The sequence below is a fragment of the Bombina bombina genome, chromosome 1, assembly GCF_027579735.1.
Source record: "Bombina bombina isolate aBomBom1 chromosome 1, aBomBom1.pri, whole genome shotgun sequence".
Taxonomy (NCBI): domain Eukaryota; kingdom Metazoa; phylum Chordata; class Amphibia; order Anura; family Bombinatoridae; genus Bombina; species Bombina bombina.
In genome coordinates, this window is record NC_069499.1 from 983,649,183 (window position 1) to 983,672,398 (window position 23,216).

Sequence of the window (23,216 nt, forward strand, 5' to 3'; positions counted from 1 at the left end):
TTACTGACATTATAACCTGAATTTGAACATTCAGAAATATTGCGTGGGAAACGCATCTTGAAACACCAGATTAGCATCTTTAAACATTAGAGTCTAATGTCACGCAATAGCACACAATCAATGTGCATGAAATACATTTAATAGAGCAATATCAATACTTCACAATAAGTCAAGAAATGGATTTTATGAACAATAAAGACATACAATATTAAATGTGTATTTGTATTAAAGAAACAGACCGTTATTAAACCGAGAAATGTCTACAACATTTAATAATGTGACAGTATTAGATTTTAAAGAGAATTTAATCATTAATATTTAATGGATCACGGATATTAAATCTGCGTCACACATATCCGCATGACAGGCCCATGAGTTACAAATAAGTCTACATGAAAAATGAAGTTACAGCACCACCAGGAGGTATGTGTAAGGAAGTTACTAAGATATGAAACATTAAGGAACGGCCAATCAGAGTTCATCACACAAACACAACTTGGATGGTCTCACAGACATTTAACTATATTTCAAACTTTTATCCAATCAGATGTACAGATAACTTGTCCCATGGTGCATCTCATGTTTACTTCACCATATAAAAGTCCATTACACGTTGCCATCTTTGTCAGTTCTCTAATGCCTGCAGGCAGTATATATATTTATATATTTATATATTATATTAGTATCAAACCGAGCAGGCATGTCAGCTCCCAGGTTCACCAAGGAGGAGAGCGCTGCACTGGTCCACGCCGTCAAGGACTTTTATCCCCAGCTGTTTGGGAACAAGAGGAGGTTGACAGATGCGCATGTTAAGAAGGCCCTCTGGGAGTCTATCACCAATGTGGTTAGATTGGTGTGTGACGTCCAGAGGAGCCAGGATCAAATCATGAGGAGATTCGGAGATATGAGGTTGCGCTTAACAAAAAAAGTCAACCTCATAAGGGACTGGGTACAAGCCCGTAAAAGAGGGGGCAAAAGAGAGGCCCCGCGGAAACTGTACCTACTCCCTTATGAGGTGACTTTATGCGAGCTCCTCAATCTCCGGGTCCCCAAAAGATTTAGATCCTCGCCATCCTCGGCCTCCTCTTCTTCCCTCCCAGCTGCGGGATCTGAAAGTCCTGACGCGGGGGCCAGGGCAGCTGCTTCTCCGTCCGGTGGCCTGGGAGGAGATGGAGAATCTGAACCAGGTAATTATCCAACTTCATATAATATCTTAATATTTTTTTATTTAAAAAAAAATGTGTATATAGTCAGATACTAAACCTATACAGATCTCACAACATACACTACATATGATGTTTAGATATCTGATTTTATATTAGTGACACATGAAATAGGAATGATGTTTCTTGCGCTATACAGAATATGCGTCACAGAGCGAAAATGGAATAGCGCATACACGTTAACATGGGTTAGCTGTAAGTGGCATTGCTTTATACATGTTGGTCAAATGACGGATGCGTAATTCCGCTTTGAATCATTGCGCAATGATCTCGAAAATGGAATTGCGCATACACGTTAACATGGGTTTGCTGTAAGTGGCATTGCTTTATACATGTTGGTCAAATGACGGATGCGTAATTCCGCTTTGAATCATTGCGCAATGATCTCGAAAATGGAATTTCGCATACACGTTAACATGGGTTTGCTGTAAGTGGCATTGCTTTATACATGTTGGTCAAATGATGGATGCGTAATTCCGCTTTGAATCATTGCGCAATGATCGCGAAAATGGAATTTCGCATACACGTTAACATGGGTTTGCTGTAAGTGGCATTGCTTTACACATGTTGGTCAAAATGAAATGTGAGTTATTATATATGTGAAGAATACAGTATTCTTATTTTCAATATTATACATAATATAAAAAGAAGAATACAAATAAATTATAACATATGCCCATCAATTGATGAGAATGAAATAACACCAAAAAATAATTTAAGCTACAGTAAACAACACAACTGATTGAAAATAAGAGTACAGGATATATTTATCATGAATTGAATTGAGGAAACAATTAACTCATGGGACTACCAAAGGATTAATATTTTTAAATTGATTTGCTAATAATGTAAAGATTTAAAACATGGCATGATTTGTATTAATGATATCCAATCCTCATTTAATATATTACAGATCTGGATGTTGGTGCTGGATCCTCAAGGCAGGGCTTGTCACAGTATGGTATGTCTCATTTTAATTGACATTTGTCTTAGAAACATGGACAGAACATTACATACTCAATCCACATTGTTCAATATTTATATGTATCTGCAAAATGGATTTTAAAACTTTTTGCAAATAAGAATAAATAAAACCAAAAAATAGGATTACATTGTAAGACTACTCTGATTTTGTTTGGAATTTAAGATATCCCATCTATTCTGGATGTCTTAATTTTAATGTAAGATTCTTTGAATGTCCAATTTATATTCTTCCCTTGTGTATTGCTTAATCTTATTTGTAATACATTTTTAAAAAATACACACAATTTTGCATATGTTTATATTTTAAAAATATAGATTCCATTTTTGAAATTGATCACGTCATTTAAGGGACATGCCAACTAAATTTAACATAGAATTATTTGTAAACGTGATTTTATTGTTTTGTTTAAACATTTTATGAGCTACATTGGTTCAGTCTATTGTTTTAGTTCTTAAAAAAAAAAAAGGATTTTGGTTTAGGTTAAACAATGCATTACTGGTATTATCCGGCTGTTTTTCTATGCATAAATTGGCATATTTACAAAAGTTAAAATCATGTGTTCAGATAACAGTAGTACATAGTTTAAAAAAGTATACAATTACACATTTAGAGCTTCATGTCCCTTTAATAGATGAAAATTAAATAATTCTTAGGATATCCTTAAATAACATATTAGATTTGAATTGCATGCTCAATCCCATTCATTACATCAACATATGGAGTAGAGAATTCATTAACACCAACATTGTCAAATCAATCTATTTTTATATTAAAGGGACACTGAGCTAAAATTATTAATGTTGTCATTCAGATAGAGCATGCAATATTAAGCAACATTTAAATATAATACTATAATCATATGTGAAATATTCTATTGCTAAATGTATTTTAAAATCAAGAATGTACGTTTATCTGCAGCTCAATTTTGGTTGACCAACCTGGGTTTTTATTGATGATTGGTGGATACCTTCAACAAACAATATTTATTGAATCCAATATTGCTTATCTGCCTTTAAGATTAAAATGTAGCAACATTAAAATTATAATAGGAGTCAATGTTAAATCATTTGGAACAGTTTGAACAGTGAAATCAATGATTAAAATAAATCATGTCAGTGTCCCTTTAATAAACAATAGATTCATTAATCCTTACATTCTTTGGATTAGACAATATTGATATATAATTCACATATTCACTGTTGGAGTTACTTTATAGATATAAGCATACTCTAACAGCACCATGATTACATATTTGTACTAATCAATTTGGTTTGGTATTGTGATCAATATGTGTTGTATCCTAAACAAGATTACTGTACATTGCACAAATGGCTCGATGTGCCACATGTCTTTGTTTATATTTGTCAACAGCTGTTATTCAAAATGTGGTTTGTGTGTATTCTTTTAAGAACATTGATCAATGGGTATATTTAGATATGCAATAGCATTGTATGAGATGAGTTTGATGTCTAATATAGTCAGAAATTAAACATATGTTCAATACATCATTTTTTACAGAATCACCTTGATTCAATCAAGCATTTTTTTTTTATAATGACTGCTCTATTCTTCACATTTTCAAGTTGATTATTCTTATAAATCGATACAGATGTGATTTAGTGATATCCCAAATGTGTTCACTAATATATATCTATATCATTCATAGAGAGAGTTGGTGTGGGGAGCCCTGAGGAATCCAGCACTGACACAGAGCCGCATTTGCGGTCTTCTGGTAAGTCCATTGACTCATTTATATGTCATTGAAGGTGTATTGGTAATCAATATTATGAGCATGATTCTGATGAAGCATAACATTTGAAACAAACATATAATTTACTCCTCTGATTATATATTCATTTTCTTTGAATATTGAAAGATTAATAATTAAAACTTTCTTAGTCTACACCTTTGTTATTCAGAAGATGTATAGCATATGTTTGTTTCCATGTTCATTTTTGACAACAGTCATCAAGTGATACACACATGAGAAATCTTAAATGTTCTATGTACTATGCTTTTATGATTTTAAAATTAATACAAACAATACATCGAAAATATGAATCATTGAGAATAACAAATCTAATGTCATTTGTATGCTCCATCAAAATGATGTAAATCATAACTTTGGGTGTGTATATCTTTAATGCAACATTGATGTGTGTCTTTGAGCAACAGTAACATATGTTATAATATCTGATCTTAACGTGTACACAACATGTTATGTTTTACAGAGATTGATTTAACATGTGGGACGGAGGAGGAAGAGACTCCCTTGAAGTCTGATGGTATGTGAAATATATCTAACATGTTTCCAACATGTTGCTTTATTGGAAATCATTTTATTGAAGACATTCAAAGTCTACAGCTTTTGCACTTTAAAAAGGAATATTATTTGTCTGTTCAAATACACTACTGCCCCCTTTATATATCAGGCATCATGAAGATATGCTTGGATTTGTTTAAATATTTGGATTTGAAATTCATGCCATCATGATGTCACATGCATATTCTAGGCCAAACCACAATAATAATTTTAGAATTGTACAGACAGTCATTGCTATTCATCTGAGTGCCTATATGCATACCATATCCTCATGTCATCATTGTTTAGAAATTCAAACACACTTCTAAGTATATTGCAAACATAATCAAGTTGAAATGCGTTGATTTGATTTCATGATGTATGAGATGTTAATATATTTATTATATTTATTTCAGATGGATCCTCCGCTTCTGGTCATCATTGTTCCTCCCCTGCCCAGTCCCCTGCCCAGCCCCCTGCCCAGTCCCCTGCCCAGCCCCCTGCCCAGTCCCCTGTCCAGCCCCCTGCCCAGCCCCCTGCCCAGTCCCCTGCCCAGCCCCCTGCCCAGTCCCCTGCCCAGCCCCCTGCCCAGCCCCCTGCCCCTCCCGGCCCTTCCCATTTGTCCTGTCCTATCACTCCCAAAAAACGCCCCTTCGTCCCTCTTCGTCGCTCTTCCCGTCTTTTGGCCTGTACAACTACCCCAGCTGCCCAGCCCCCAACTCACCACTCCCCAGCTGTACGGGCTACCCCAGAGCAGCAGCACATCCCTCCCAATCCCATCCCTCCCCAACCCAATCCCATCCCTCCACAACCCAATCCCATCCCTCCCCCCTGTCTCAACCTTCATTGTCCTGGGTGTCGGATTGTCCTTCCCAGGCACAGCTGTAAGTATCATTCAAAATCAACATTATAAGATACTTAAAGGTACACTGAATGAAAATTTTTCAATTGTGATTCAAATAGAGCATGCAATGTTAATCAAATTTATAATTTACTACTCTTATCAATTATTCTTCATTCTCTTGCTATCTTTATTGAAACAAAGAAATGCCTATATTGTTTTTTATTCCAATAAAATATGGACATCATTTCTTTATTGTTGGATGAATGTATCCATCAATCAGCAGGGACAACCAAAGTTGATAACCAAAAATGGCCTGCCCTATAAACTTACATTCTTGCATTTAAAATATAGCTAGAGAATTCTAAAATTTAAAGAATACGAGTAAATTAATAATTCTTTTTAATGTCATGCTCTATCTGAATCAGTAACTAAAATATTTAGGTTTACTGTCCCTTTAATTTGATATCACTACATATACCAATCACCACTATTTGGATCCAACAATGTATGTACAAATGTTCATACATTATCTCTTGTATAACCCAGTGGGAATGTAATTTCTTCTGGTTGCTATGTTTACACAGCTTGTCCTCAAAGCCAAAATGTTTAAGGATAGGTGTGCCTACCACAGTATAACAAAAATCTTTAAATTGCTAATGTAAGTACAATGTAAATCCTTTTACAAGATTTTAGACACTCAAGCTGTAAAAGTGGATCATCAAAAACCAATTAAAGGGGACAACATGTTGGATTAAAATGTCCATTTAATGGTTTAGGTCTGTCTGAATAACATATTTCATGTGTAAATAATCAATGTCAACAAATTAATTTAAAGAATGATTTGTCTTTATGATGACAATGTATCTTTGCTTTTTATTTTGTCTGTTGTGTAATTATCATTAATATTTGATTTTTTCTTTATTTTAGGCTGTGACTCAACATGGCTCACGCTAAAAGGTCTAGCACGCGTAGAGCAGGCCGTGTTGAGGAACACAGCTGTCCTGAGAGGGATGGCCGACACCATGCAGGCCCAGCTACAGGTTCAGCATATGACTCTACGTCAGATGAGGCGGTGGAACTCTATGTTTGAATCTGTAGCTGGACAGGCACAGGACGATGAAGGGGATGACCAGTAAGTGGAGGATCTGGAGATGCTCCAAGGGCGCTGATAAGAATCCTCCGTCCACATGTTGATGTTTGTTTTTATGGTTGCCATTTGGCCTTTTTTTATGTTTATTGTTGTGCCTGTTGCACTCTTTTACCTTGTCATATGTCTCCAATGGGGCTATGCTGGCCCTTGGCAACTCTCTTCATGGACTGTGAAGAACTCTGATACCTTGTCATATGTCTCCAATGGGGCTATGCTGGCCCTTGGCAACTCTCTTCATGGACTGTGATGCACTGTGTTACCTTGTCATATGTCTCCAATGGGGCTATGCTGGCCCTTGGCAACTCTCTTCATGGACTGTGATGCACTGTGTTACCTTGTCATATGTCTCCAATGGGGCTATGCTGGCCCTTGGCAACTCTCTTCATGGACTGTGATGCACTCTGTTACCTTGTCATATGTCTCCAATGGGGCTATGCTGGCCCTTGGCAACTCTCTTCATGGACTGTGATGCACTCTGTTACCTTGTCATATGTCTCCAATGGGGCTATGCTGGCCCTTGGCAACTCTCTTCATGGACTGTGATGCACTGTGTTACCTTGTCATATGTCTCCAATGGGGCTATGCTGGCCCTTGGCAACTCTCTTCATGGACTGTGATGCACTCTGTTACCTTGTCATATGTCTCCAATGGGGCTATGCTGGCCCTTGGCAACTCTCTTCATGGACTGTGATGCACTGTGTTACCTTGTCATATGTCTCCAATGGGGCTATGCTGGCCCTTGGCAACTCTCTTCATGGACTGTGATGCACTCTGTTACCTTGTCATATGTCTCCAATGGGGCTATGCTGGCCCTTGGCAACTCTCTTCATGGACTGTGATGCACTGTGTTACCTTGTCATATGTCTCCAATGGGGCTATGCTGGCCCTTGGCAACTCTCTTCATGGACTGTGATGCACTCTGTTACTTTGTCATATGTCTCCAATGGGGCTATGCTGGCCCTTGGCAACTCTCTTCATGGACTGTGATGCACTCTGTTACCTTGTCATATGTCTCCAATGGGGCTATGCTGGCCCTTGGCAACTCTCTTCATGGACTGTGATGCACTCTGTTACCTTGTCATATGTCTCCAATGGGGCTATGCTGGCCCTTGGCAACTCTCTTCATGGACTGTGATGCAACGTTTTACCTTGTCATATGTCTCCAATGGGGCTATGCTGGCCCTTGGCAACTCTCTTCATGGACTGTGATGCACTCTGTTACCTTGTCATATGTCTCCAATGGGGCTATGCTGGCCCTTGGCAACTCTCTTCATGGACTGTGATGCACTCTGTTACCTTGTCATATGTCTCCAATGGGGCTATGCTGGCCCTTGGCAACTCTCTTCATGGACTGTGATGCACTGTGTTACCTTGTCATATGTCTCCAATGGGGCTATGCTGGCCCTTGGCAACTCTCTTCATGGACTGTGATGCACTCTGTTACCTTGTCATATGTCTCCAATGGGGCTATGCTGGCCCTTGGCAACTCTCTTCATGGACTGTGATGCAACGTTTTACCTTGTCATATGTCTCCAATGGGGCTATGCTGGCCCTTGGCAACTCTCTTCATGGACTGTGATGCACTCTGTTACCTTGTCATATGTCTCCAATGGGGCTATGCTGGCCCTTGGCAACTCTCTTCATGGACTGTGATGCACTCTGTTACCTTGTCATATGTCTCCAATGGGGCTATGCTGGCCCTTGGCAACTCTCTTCATGGACTGTGATGCACTGTGTTACCTTGTCATATGTCTCCAATGGGGCTATGCTGGCCCAAGATGGCTGAGGAGGAGAAGATGGCTGAAGAGGAGAAGATGGCTGAAGAGGAGAAGATGGCTGAAGAGAAGATGGCTCGGCAGGAGGAGATGTCCCGGTAGGAGAAGATGGCCCGGCAGGAGAAGATGGGCCGGCAGGAGAAGATGGGCCGGCAGGAGAAGATGGCCCAGCAGCAGGAGGCCCAGCAGCAGGAGGCAGGAGGCCCAGCAGCAGGAGGCGGACCAGGAGGCAGACCAGCATGCGCCTCCCGGAAAAAATTAAACATCTCTTGGTGTAGATTAATTATTCTGTTTTGCCCTTGTTCTATTCTATTAAGTATGTTTATTATTTGGTTTTGGCCTTCAATTATTTGGTTTTGTCCATCAAGAATTCGAGTTCGGCCTATCGATATTTTGTATCCGGGAGTTACGCATCTGGTCTATGTAGTCCAGTAGAACCCGCACCTCCGCTATTTCCTCTTGTTGGGCTTGGCGGGGAACCCGTGCACGGCGGGGTGCCCGTGCACGGCGGTGTGCGGGTTCTTGAGGGGCCTCTGGTTCCGCGGCCTCCTCCTCTGCTTCCGGGGCCTCTTCATCTGCTTCCGTGCCCTCTTCGTCACGGGGGGCCTCTTCCCTCCGAAGTGGAAATTCCTCCCCACCACTCTCATCCCGGGGAGATGGAGGAGGCTGTATTTGTTGTGCTGCCTCCTCCCCAGAATCTGTATATTTTAAAAAATAAAAATTGTATATATTAGCATATTTGCAAATGAAGCTTTAAATGGCTTAGCTTACGATACAATTACAAATGCAGAATCATTAATCCACTTTGAAATCTAACAATCAATACGATTTCCGCATTTTCTAAACCGTGTTTGTGATATCTCTGGTCAATCTGAATGTTTTAGCGTTTGTTTTCAGTCTGTTTAAATGCACACCTAACCTATAGCCTAGATACTGATGTAACCGCAAAGTAATTGAATGCGTGTAAACAACGTTATAGCATTAATCTGATCCTTAAAGGGACATGAAACCCAATGTTTTATCTTTCATGATTTAGAAGCATACATTTATAATCAACTTTCTAATGTACTTTTCTTATCTAATTAGCTTCATTCTCTGGATATACTTTGCTGAAAAGCATATCTAAATATGCTTAGAAGATGCTGATTGTTAGCTGAATATAGCTGCCTCCTGTGATTGTTTCACCGTGTGCATGGCTATTTCTTCATTAAAATATATCTCAAGAATGATTCAAATTAGGTAATATAAGTACATTTGAATGTTTTGTCAAATTGTATTCGCTACCTCAATCATGAAAGTAAAGGTTTGTGTATAGTGTCCCTTGAAATACATTCGTATGTGAATTTATTCTTCAATGAGCTTACCGTCAGATGAGAATGGCAGGTTCCCGGTATCAATTCCTCCGATACGACTACATCCACCTCGGAGATGCTGGGCCGCAACATTTCCTCCCATCGGCAGTACTCGATTTCCAGGGCAGGGCCGCCACCGGTTCCTGCGTAATGTCGGGCCTCCAGGCTTAACTTTTTCTTGAGATCCATCTTACAGTCCCGGTAGCGATGTTTCATAGAGTCCATATCTCTGTTCCGGCCACCCACTGCATTGACTGCATTCCTTATTTCATTCCAGAGCCTCCTCTTCTCAGTCGGGGTAGTCTTCTGGTGCTGCAGCCTCCTATACCTGGCCATATAGGCCTCTACGAGGGCCTCCTTCTCCTCCATTGAAAACCTTGCCTCCCTAGTCGCCTTGGCCTTCCCCTGTGACGATGCCCTCTGTTTCCCGGACTGTGAAGCCCTACTCTGTCCGCCACTGGGCCCAGCCACTTGTTCATCTTGAACCAAGTGGCTGGGTCCACCCACCGCTTCCACCCCCGCTTCCTGCCCCCCTTCCTGCCCCCCTTCCTGCCCTGTTCCTCTCCCCCTCCCTCTCCTCCCCCCTCTACCTCTCCCCTGCCTGCCCTCCATCTGTTCCCTAAACTAAACCCCAAATAATCAAACAAAAAGTGAGTGTGATGAAATGAAAGGGGGTCAAAATAAAGAACTAAAAAGACAAAAAAAGTGCTGAAAGTGTGAGAGGGATCTAAAAAAACAAAGAGGGTAAGGAGTATTTAAATAAACCAAAAGAAGAAGAAGACTAAAAGGAGGATATGTAAACTAAATGTAACTAGGGGATGGGTATGGGATGGGTATGGGGTATGGGATAAGAGTAAATGGGATGAAAGGGAATGGGACTACAGGGAATGGGGTATGGAGTGTAGTATGAGGGGGTATGGGGTATGGAGTGTATTTAGTGTTATTGATAAGTGTATGTATGTATTGAATGTGTTTGCGTGTAAATGTGTTAAGTGTACAGAAAAATCACTCGCTCGCTAACTCACACTACTACTAATTCTCACTAACACACTACTACTAATTCTCACTAACAAACACTCCCACTAACTCTCACTAACTCCCACTACCACTAACTCACGCTCCCACTAACTGACTCACACTAGCACTAACTCTCACTAACAACTCTCACTAACAACTTCCACTACCACTAACTCACTCACGCTCCCACTAACTGACTCTCTCCCACTCCCACTAACTCCCACTAACTCACTCACGATAACACTAACAACTGACTCTCTCACACTAACACTAACTCACTCACAATAATGCACAAACTCTCTAATCTTAAACTTCCAATCTCCAAAGACCCACCAGCAACACAGTCAAAGAAGCCATGCTTGTGTGGTGCTTATATACCCTGTGTAAATGTTTAATGATGTACCAATTTCCGTTGTAAATTGTGTTCAGGTGTGCTTTATTAGCAATTAATATTAGTGCAATGTGTATTAGTTGTGTGAATTTGCGCATGCTCATTTGGAGTTAGTATTTGTGGAATATGTAGAATGCAATGATGTCATAGTGGTCGTTTTCGATAACATTGTAAAATAGTATTCTGTTTAAATGTGAATTTGCGATGGTGTGGTATTAGTGAAGTGTTGTATATGTATGTTTGTCCTAATATATAGTGATATTGAATGCGATTATTTTTCTAGTGTATGTATATATTTTTTATTCCTTGTTGTTATTTTGCGAATTTCCGCATCTTAAAGTATATGCGTATTCCCCGTATTAAATTTTATTAAAAATCCCCCCCGCTTGTGAATGTGTAATGCTTGTGTGCTTTGTTGATTGATTGTTGTTGTGACATTTGCGGCGTGTTATTGTTGTGCATGATGTGGTATGCGTCATATGACCGAGCTGTGCGTATTTCTCGCGAGATCGAGTGTTAGGTGAAAAAAGCTATTTTTTTGCTTTTCCATTGATCTCTATGGGAGACTGTCTAACGCGGGCAGTATTCCGCGTGTGACATACACGCGTTAGGAGCATCGTTAGATGGTCTTTTTTGAACTCTAAATACCAGAGTCAAACAATGCCGTGCATTAGACATAAACCACGCGTAGCGTTAGCAGGCCATCTACCGCCAAACTCCAAATCTAGCCGTATGAAAATAAAAAAGCCCCCCCCAAAATAAAAATGCCCCTAGTCTAAACTACCAATAGCCCTTAAAAGAGCCTTTTGTAGGGCACTGTACTAAGTTAAACAGTTCTTTTACCTCTAAAAAATACTGTCCCCCCCAACAGTAAAACCCCCAAACCCACCAAACCCCCCAAAATAAAAAAATTAACACTAAAAAAACTAAACTACCCATTGCCCCTAAAGGGGCATTTGTATGGGCATTGCCCTTAAAAGGGCATTGAGCTCTTTTACTGCCCTTAAAAGGGCAATCAGCTCTTTTTCAAGCCCAAAAAAACACTAAGCTAAAAAAAACAAACACCCAAAGATTAAAATAAAACACCTAAACCTAAGCCCCAAATAGCTACTCACTGTTCCTGAAGTCTGGTGGAGAAGGGTGGCTCCATCATCTTTTATCTTCATCCGAAGCAAAGGCGGCGCGGAACGGAGGTGCAGAGCTGTCTTCCCGATGCCTAGACCATCACTGGCGGACAACAATGGCGACGGTCCTCAGAGTCGGTCCTCAGCAGCGGCGGCGGCTTTCCCCGGCAGCATGGAGGCTCCTCTTCATGCGATCATCAGCCTCACATGATGATTGAAGGCAAGGTACCCCATACTTATTTGCATACTTTGCATTCCTATAGGCTGAATTTTTTTAAATAAGCCAATAGGATGAGAGCTACTGAAATCTTATTGGCTGTTCAAATCAGATCAATAATATTTCAGTAGCTCTCATCCTATTGGTTGATTTCAAAATTTCAGCCAATAGGAATGCAAGGTACCCCAATAAATATGGGGTGCCTTGCCTTCAATCTTCAGTGTGCAGCTGACGATCGCATGAAGAGGAGCGCCACCGCCGAGGACAGCCTCCAAGGTTTATCGCCGTTGAGGACCGCCGCTGAAGATCTAGGCATCGGCTACACAGCTCCGCACCTCTGCTTCACGATGCCTTTGCTCCTGATTAAGAGAGAAGATAATGGATCCGTCTGGAAGAAGATCTTCTCCGCAGGACTTCAAGAACAGTGAGTACCTATTTGGGGCTTAGGTTTAGGCTTTTTTATTTTAATTTTTGGGGTGTTTTTGTTTTTAGATTAGTGTTTTTATGGGCTTAAAAAAAAAAGCTGATTGTCCTTTTATGGGCAATAAAAGAGCAGAATGTCCTTTTAAGGGCAATGCCCATACAAATGCCCCTTTATGGTCAATAGGTAGTTTAGTTTTTTTAAGTGTTAGTTTTTTTATTTTGGGGGGGGTTTGGTGAGGGGGGGTTTACTGTTAGGGGGGACTTAATATTTTTTAGAGGTAAAAGAGCTGTTTAACTTAGGGTAATGCCCTACAAAAGATCCTTTTAAGGGCTATTGGTAGTTTAGCATTAGATTAGGGGGTGTTTTTATTTTGGGGGGGATTTTTATTTATATATATATATATATATATATATATATATATGTCTAATTCAATTCTGAAAGTATGTGCTTTTCAGGTGCTGTTAGAAATGGAAGTGTTTACTGTTTCTTTAGTGCACTTGCTTTAGAAGTTTTTGAGGAGAGGGAGTTACTGCAGCTCCGCTATCTAACTTCCAGATGTTAGCTCAACTGAGACTTCCACTCAAGTGATAACTTTTTACTTTCAACTTGTAATATGAGCACAAAAATAGGAACTCTATTGATATAACTTGAGCGGTGTTATCGCTCAACAGCGCTATTATTTGTTACCTCTACTTGTAATCATCCAAAGCAAAGGTTTGCCCAAGAATAATATGCAGATGTGTGTTTTTATTTATATTAGTTGCTTTAATTGAAAAAAAAAAAAGTATAAAGTTTTAGTATTCACAAAGAACAGGAGCCGCCATGTTGTGAACTTTGTTTCCTTCTGTGCTAAAGCCAATTAGGGAGAGTTATAAATGGGTAACTAGAGTTTGAAACCAATGACTGTGTGAAATAAACCAGTGTTACTCTAAGGGGGCCAGTTTATCAATGTCTGTCCGACATGATACGCTGTAGCATATCATGTCCGACAGACATCGCTGAATGCCGACTGCATATGCTGTCGGCATTTATCATTGCACAAGCAGTTCTTGTGAACTGCTTGTGCAATGCCCCCCCCTGCAGATTTGCAGCCAATCTGATGCTAGCAGGGGGTGTCAATCAGCCCCATCGTATAGGATTGGGTTGATTGCAGACCACAGCCTCAAAGGCAGCGGATCAGTTATGGAGCAGCGTTCTTAAGACCGCTGCTTCATAACTGCTGTTTCCGGCGAGCCATTCAGAGCTTGATAATTCGGCCCCATAGGCTGTACTTCTACTTAAAACAGCAATTATAAAGCCCACAATTCTAAGAATTCAATTATAGAAAAAGGGACAAAATAAATAATAAGTATATATTGCAATTTTTCCCTACATCTAATTAAAGATTTTATATTACAATCTCATAATGTGTAATATCCCTTTAACGCAGTGTAAACCAATAGAAAAACAGGCAACAACTTGCCGAGGTTACATTTTTCAATGGATTGGAATGGCTTAAAAAATTCTAAAACTCCACAAGAACCAGGCAAAACAATTTTCAGGGCTTTACTATTGGATTAACAGATTGTGTTTCATCCTTTTGGCTATTATGAAAATACACTGTGTGCTTGTTTGGGTGATCTTCGTATTTATTTTTTTCTAAGCCATTCCAATCCAATAACAGCCATTCGGTGTGAATCAGTAAAACCACCCAAACTACAATACAATATCACAAGAAAAGCTGTGAAAACCTATAAAAAATTAAATCAACTTTTACATCAGTTTTCACAGACCTTAATTCAAAGCCAAAACTATGTGGTTTAAACAAAAGTATTGATTGGATATAATACTGATAATAGCTGCCTGGTGAGTTTACATGCAGATTTGTTCACTCTTCCAGTAATATCAGTTGTTGGTGTGTGGAGTTAACCATTTCATTTCATTTTGCTTAATTGTAATAATCATTAATTAATGTTTTGTAAACATACAAATACTTCACTGCAATAATAAATGAGCATTCTGTTGAGCATATTTAATTTGTGTACAAGATTTTTAGGCCTAGATTTAGAGTTCGGCGGTAGCCGTGAAAACCAGCGTTAGAGGCTCCTAACGCTGGTTTTAGGCTACCGCCGGTATTTGGAGTCAGTGATTAAAGGGTCTAACGCTCACTTTTCAGCCGCGACTTTTCCATACCGCAGATCCCCTTACGTCAATTGCGTATCCTATCTTTTCAATGGGATCTTTCTAACGCCGGTATTTAGAGTCGTTTCTGAAGTGAGCGTTAGAGCTCTAACGACAAAACTCCAGCCGCCGGAAAATAGCAGGAGTTAAGAGCTTTCTGGGCTAACGCCGGTTCATAAAGCTCTTAACTACTGTACCCTAAAGTACACTAACACCCATAAACTACCTATGTACCCCTAAACCGAGGTCCCCCCACATCGCCGACACTCGATTACATTTTTTTAACCACTAATCTGCCGACCGCCACCTACGTTATACTTATGTACCCCTAATCTGCTGCCCCTAACCCCACCGACCCCTGTATTACATTTATTAACCCCTAACCTGCCCCCCACAACGTCGCCGCCAGCTACTTACAATAATTAACCCCTAATCTGCCGACCGCAAAGCGCCGCCACCTACGTTATCCTTATGTACCCCTAATCTGCTGCCCCTAACACCGCCGACCCCTATATTATATTTATTAACCCCTAATCTGCCCCCCTCAACGTCGCCGACACCTGCCTACACTTATTAACCCCTAATCTGCCGAGCGGACCTGAGCGCTACTATAATAAAGTTATTAACCCCTAATCCACCTCACTAACCCTATCATAAATAGTATTAACCCCTAATCTGCCCTCCCTAACATCGCCGACACCTAATTTAAATTATTAACCCCTAATCTGACGACCGGAGCTCACCGCTACTATAATAAATGTATTAACCCCTAAAGCTAAATCTAACCCTAACACTAACACCCCCCTAACTTAAATATAATTTACATTTAACGAAATTAATTAACTCTTATTAAATAAATTATTCCTATTTAAAGCTAAATACTTACCTGTAAAATAAATCATAATATAGCTACAATATAAATTATAATTACATTGTAGCTATTTTAGGATTAATATTTATTTTACAGGCAACTTTGTAATTATTTTAACCAGGTACAATAGCTATTAAATAGTTAAGAACTATTTAATAGTTACCTAGTTAAAATAATAACAAAATTACCTGTAAAATAAGTCCTAACCTAAGTTATAATTAAACCTAACACTACCCTATCAATAAATTAATTAAATAAACTACCTACAATTACCTACAATTAACCTAACACTACACTATCAATAAATAAATTAAATACAATTGCTACAAATAACTACAATTACATAAACTAACTAAAGTACAAAAAATAAAAAAGAACTAAGTTACAAAAAATAAAAAAATATTTACCAACATAAGAAAAATATTACAACAATTTTAAACTAATTACACCTACTCTAAGCCCCCTAATAAAATAACAAAGACCCCCAAAATAAAAAAATTCCCTACCCTATTCTAAATTAATAAATGTAAAAGCTCTTTTACCTTACCAGCCCTGAACAGGGCCCTTTGCGGGGCATGCCCCAAGAAAATCAGCTCTTTTGCCTGTAAAAAAAAACATACAATACCCCCCTCCAACATTACAACCCACCACCCACATACCCCTAATCTAACTCAAACCCCCCTTAAATAAACCTAACACTAAGCCCCTGAAGATCTTCCTACTTTGTCTTCACCATCCAGGTATCACCGATCCGTCCTGGCATCCGGTGCTGAAGAGGTCCAGAAGAGGCTCCAAAGTCTTCCTCCTATCCAGCAAGAAGAGGACATCCGGACCGGCAAACATCTTCTCCAAGCGGCATCTTCGATCTTCTTCCATCCGGTGCGGAGCGGGTCCATCTTGAAGCAGCCGACGCGGATCCATCCTCTTCTTCCGTTGTCTCCCGACGAATGACGGTTCCTTTAAGGGACGTCATCCAAGATGGCGTCCCTCGAATTCCGATTGGCTGATAGGATTCTATCAGCCAATCGGAATTAAGGTAGGAATATTCTGATTGGCTGATGGAATCAGCCAATCAGAATCACAATCCTATTGGCTGATCCAATCAGCCAATCAGATTGACCTCGCATTCTATTGGCTGTTCCGATCAGCCAATAGAATGCGAGCTCAATCTGATTGGCTGATTGGATCAGCCAATCGGATTGAACTTGATTCTGATTGGCTGATTCCATCAGCCAATCAGAATATTCCTACCTTAATTCCGATTGGCTGATAGGATTCTATCAGCCAATCGGAATTCGAGGGACGCCATCTTGGATGACGTCCCTTAAAGGAACCGTCATTCGTCGGGAGACAACGGAAGAAGAGGATGGATCCGCGTCGGCTGCTTCAAGATGGACCCGCTCTGCACCGGATGGAAGAAGATCGAAGATGCCGCTTGGAGAAGATGTTTGCCGGTCCGGATGTCCTCTTCTTGCCGGATAGGAGGAAGACTTTGGAGCCTCTTCTGGACCTCTTCAGCACCGGATGCCAGGACGGATCGGTGATACCTGGATGGTGAAGACAAGGTAGGAAGATCTTCAGGGGCTTAGTGTTAGGTTTATTTAAGGGGGGTTTGGGTTAGATTAGGGGTATGTGGGTGGTGGGTTGTAATGTTGGAGGGGGGTATTGTATGGGTTTTTTTACAGGCAAAAGAGCTGATTTTCTTGGGGCATGCCCAGCAAAGGGCCCTGTTCAGGGCTGGTAAGGTAAAAGAGCTTTTACATTTATTAATTTAGAATAGGGTAGGGAATTTTTTATTTTGGGGGTCTTTGTTATTTTATTAGGGGGCTTAGAGTAGGTGTAATTAGTTTAAAATTGTTGTAATATTTTTCTTATGTTGGTAAATATTTTTTTATTTTTTGTAACTTAGTTCTTTTTTATTTTTTGTACTTTAGTTAGTTTATGTAATTGTAGTTATTTGTAGCAATTGTATTTAATTTATTTATTGATAGTGTAGTGTTAGGTTAATTGTAGGTAATTGTAGGTAGTTTATTTAATTAATTTATTGATAGGGTAGTGTTAGGTTTAATTATAACTTAGGTTAGGACTTATTTTACAGGTAATTTTGCTATTATTTTAACTAGGTAACTATTAAATAGTTCTTAAATATTTAATAGCTATTGTACCTGGTTAAAATAATTACAAAGTTGCCTGTAAAATAAATATTAATCCTAAAATAGCTACAATGTAATTATAATTTATATTGTAGCTATATTGTAATTTATTTTACAGGTAAGTATTTAGCTTTAAATAGGAATAATTTATTTAATAAGAGTTAATTAATTTCGTTAAATGTAAATTATATTTAAGTTAGGGGGGTGTTAGTGTTAGGGTTAGACTTAGCTTTAGGGGTTAATCCATTTATTATAGTAGCGATGAGCTCCGGTCGTCAGATTAGGGGTTAATAATTTAAGTTAGGTGTCGGCGATGTTAGGGAGGGCAGATTAGGGGTTAATACTATTTATGATAGGGTTAGTGAGGTGGATTAGGGGTTAATAACTTTATTATAGTAGCGCTCAGGTCCGCTCGGCAGATTAGGGGTTAATTATTGTAAGTAGCTGGCGGCGACGTTGTGGGGGGCAGATTAGGGGTTAATAAATATAATATAGGGGTCGGCGGTGTTAGGGGCAGCAGATTAGGGGTACATAGGGATAACGTAGGTTGCGGCGGTGTACGGAGCGGAAGATTAGGGGTTAATAATAATATGCAGGGGTCAGCGATAGCGGGGGCGGCAGATTAGGGGTTAATAAGTGTAAGGTTAGGGGTGTTTAGACTCAGGGTACATGTTAGGGTGTTAGGTGCAGACGTAGGAAGTGTTTCCCCATAGGAAACAATGGGGCTGCGTTAGGAGCTGAACGCTGCTTTTTTGCAGGTGTTAGGTTTTTTTCAGCTCAAACAGCCCCATTGTTTCCTATGGGGGAATCATGCACGAGCACGTTTTTGAGGCTGGCCGCGTCCGTAAGCAACTCTGGTATCGAGAGTTGCATTTGCGGTAAAAATGCTCTACGCTCCTTTTTTGGAGCCTAACGCAGCATTTGTTTGAACTCTCGATACCAGAGTTCATTTTATGCTGCGGCCAGAAAAAAGCCCGCGGAGCGTTAACAGCCCATCTACCGCCAAACTCCAAATCTAGGCCCTAGTTTAGAATTATGATTTGAACAACATGTGTTACTTTTTATTAAACCAGGAAGCAATTGTGTTTTAACACATGATCTAAGCCTCTTAACAACCTTAAACCTTAAAAAGGACAAATTATGAGCGCCAAGGGCTTAAGGCTACTGATCAAGATGTGGGTTGAACCTTAATTTAAAAAGGGGATCTCATAAAAAATAAATACAACCAATTTACAAAAAAGTTAAAACAAAGATTTAATTATGACCAATTTGACCACACATGGGCAGAATATGAATACATATGAAAATAAAATGAGAATAAAAAATTATAATAAAAAAATCAATAGAACATACGAAGTGTATACACCTAACTACAAAGTGCACAATAAGAGTGCAAAGATAGTGACACAGTAGAGGGTGACAAATTATCACATGTGGAACATAAAAATGATAATACCCGGGTATCAACAATAAGATGTGTACTCATGAATGAGCGCCCCTCCTGAGGCGAAGTGAGAATAAAAAATTGAGTTGAATAGTCCAAAAATCCAAATGTGACAAGGAGTAAAGTCCTGAATGGTGTCTGTGGAAAGGAAGGTATCCTTAAGGGTGTCCTAAGTGGTGTAATGGTGCAGGCCTGTAGGGGTGGGTCTCGCTGTATCAGTGAGCCTGAACGTGCTCAACCTGTGAAGAATAAATAGAAAACATGCAAAAAACAGCTACATAAAAATGATTATATTGAAAACAGACTCACCAGGGTAGAATACAAGCCTCCTTATGTTCAGTCTACGTGTTTCAGCCCATAACAGGGCCTTACTCAAGAGATAAGGAGGTATGTATAATGAGGCCTTATAAATGTTAGAGATACCAATCATTGGATCAAGATTTTACCGACAAAGACCACTGTGAACTGATGCCATTGCGTCAAAGCCGTGTGTCACGTGTGGACACCACATGCATTTCCGGTTCCGGTATATTCCTTTCATTTGATATATTAGTCCCTTGGCGGAATGAGACATTTCCAGTTGTATCATTGTCACATTTGTAATCATGATAACCAATAATCTTAGAAGCGTTACTAGTTTTATGCTAAACTTGAATTCTTTGAAAGGCACATAAAAAAGACCCAATATATCCATTTACTTAAATTGTTATAATACATTCAATTTAATAATCAATACTTAGTTGATCCAATACACTCCTGTTATTTATCGGAGGAGTTTTATTTGAGCGGCAAGTTTGCCAACACTGAACATGGATTCCACCCAATATTGGAAATAGCGCTATATCGCTAAACCGGAAGTTCGCAAACCGGATATGATGCTAAACCGGAAACCACTATACCGGAACCGGAAATGCAACGGCATTGGTTCACAGTGATCTTTGGCGGTAAAATCTTGATCCAATGATTGGTATCTCTAACATTTATAAGGCCTTGTTATACATACCTCCTTATGTCTTGAGAAAGGCCCTGTTACGGGAAAAAACACGTAGACTGAACATAAGGAGGCTTGTATTCTACCCTGGTGAGTCTGTTTTCAATAGACTCATTTTTATTTTGCTGTTTTTTGCATGTTTTCTATTTATTCTTAACAGGTTGAGCACGTTCAGGCTCACTGATCCCGCGAGACCCACCCCTACAGGCCGGCAACATTACACCACTTAGGACACCCTTAAGGATACCTTCTTTTCCACAGACACCATTCAGGACTTTACTCCTTGCCACATTTGGATTTTTGGACTATTCAACTCAATTTTTTATTCTCACTTCGCCTCAGGAGGGGCGCTCATTCATGAGTACACATATTATTGTTGATACCCGGGTATTATCATTTTTATGTTCCACGTGATAATTTGTCACCCTCTACTGTGTCACTATCTTTGCACTCTTATTGTGCACTTTGTAGTTAGGTGTATACACTTCGTATGTTCTATTGATTTTTTATTCTAATTTTTTTATTCTAATTTTATTTTCATATGTATTCATATTCTGCCCATGTGTGGTCAGATTGGTCATAATTAAATCTTTGTTTTAACTTTTTTGTAAATTGGTTGTATTTATTTTTATAAGATCCCCTTTTTAAATGAAGGTTCGACCCACATCTTGATCAGTAACCTTGAGCCCTTGGCGCTCCTAATTTGTCCTTTTTATCCTTTGTCTTCTTGGGCTTTTTGTTAGGAAGTCCCCCTTTAGTGAGCGTGGTTACTATATCCAGATGCAGTCCTTTACATTGTTTTACTTACAACCTTAAACCTTAATCCTTTCCTGGCAAGACTTATTTGTCTACATCTGAAAAAAGTTCCGATGTAAAAAAATAAGTAAAAATTTAAATCATCGTTCATGCAATCTCGTGATTCCAATGATGGGATCATGTCATGGGGTAGTGCCTTTGATGCTAGGCACTACCTCCAGCCCTCCATACCATTCAGGAAGCGCCTATTGTTTCAGTACATCCAAATAGCTAGGACGTTACATGCCGTCCTAATGGCGCTAAAGCCCAGCACAGTTAAGACAGCATGGAACGGCGGAAAGGGGTTAAAGAGAAAATGTAGTCAGCAAGCAGCTGATAAGAGTTCATTCTATTCAAAACAGCTGCAGGAAAATCCCTTTAAATGAGCTTTACTCTCTTCCCCCCCTCTTCTAAATCGATATCTGCTTCTGCCTCTTGATTACATAAATGTTCTATAGCCATTAATGAAGTATTTAAATTTTCAACACAGGAGGTGGTTTCAACAGCCAAAAAGCAGCTATGTCTAAATAATTTTAAACACCAACAGGTTTTACGATACTGGAAACAAATGAAAGGGAATTAAAGGGAAGAACATTTTAAAGTAAAATATCCCTTTAAAAAGTCAGGCAAACTGTCAATACGTATCCTTAAAGGGAGAGTAAAGTTATAATTAGACATTAATGATTTAGACAGAACGTACCATTTTAAACCACTTTCCAATTTACTTCTAATATTTCATTTACTTCCTTCTCCTGTTATCTTTTGCTGAAAGGTTTATCTAGGAAAGCTCCGGAGCAGCAAAGAGCCTAGGTTCTGGCTGCTGATTGGTGGCTGCATATATAAACCAATTGTCATTGGCTCACCCATGTGTTCAGTTAGAAACCAGCAGTGTATTGCTGCTCCTTCAACGAATGATACAAAGAGAATGAAGCAAAGTTGATAATAGAAGTAAACTGGAAAGTTGTTTAAAACTGTATGTTCTGCCTTAATCATAAAATAAAAAAGGTCGGTTTCATGCCCCTTTAAAGTAAGAAATCAAGGCTTTTTATTTATAAACATTTAAAAATCATGTCACAAAGGGACTGTTGACTAACGCCTAGATTTAGAGTTCTGTGTTAGCCGTCAAAAGCAGCGTTAAGGGCTCCTAACGCTGCTTTTTGCCGCCCGCAGGTATTTAGAGTCAGGTAGGAAAGGGTCTAATGCTCATTTTCAAGCCACGACTTTTCCATACCGCAGATCCCCTTACGCCAATTGCGTATCCTATATTTTCAATGGGATCTTCCTAACGCCGGTATTTAGAGTCTTGGCTGAAGTGAGCGTTACACATCTACCGGCAAGACTCCTAACGCCCATGGAAAGTCTGTAGTTAAGAGCTTTCTGGGCTAATGCCGGTTTATAAAGCTCTTAACTATAGTGCTCTAAAGTACACTAACACCCATAAACTACCTATGTACCCCTAAACCGCTGACACCTACATAATATTTATTAACCCCTAATCTGCCCCCCCCCCAACGTCGCCTCCACCTAACTTCAAATATTAACCCCTAATCTGCCGACCGGACCGCGCCGCTACTCTAATAAATGTATTAACCCCTAAAGCTAAGTCTAACCCTAATACCCCCCTAAGTTAAATATAATTTTAATCTAACTAAATAAATTAAATCTTATTAACTAAAGTATTCCTATTTAAAACTAAATACTTACCTGTAAAATAAACCATAATATAGCTAAAATATAACGAATAATTATATTGTAGCTATTTTAGGATTTATATTTATTTTACAGGCAACTTGGTATTTATTTTAACTAGGTACAATAGCTATTAAATAGTTATTAACTATTTAATAGCTACCTAGTTAAATTAATTACAAAATTACCCGTAAAATAAATCCTAACCTAAGTTACAATTAAACCTAACACTACACTATCAATAAATTAATTAAATAAATTACCTACAATTACCTACAATTAAATAAACTAAACTAAATTACAAAAAAA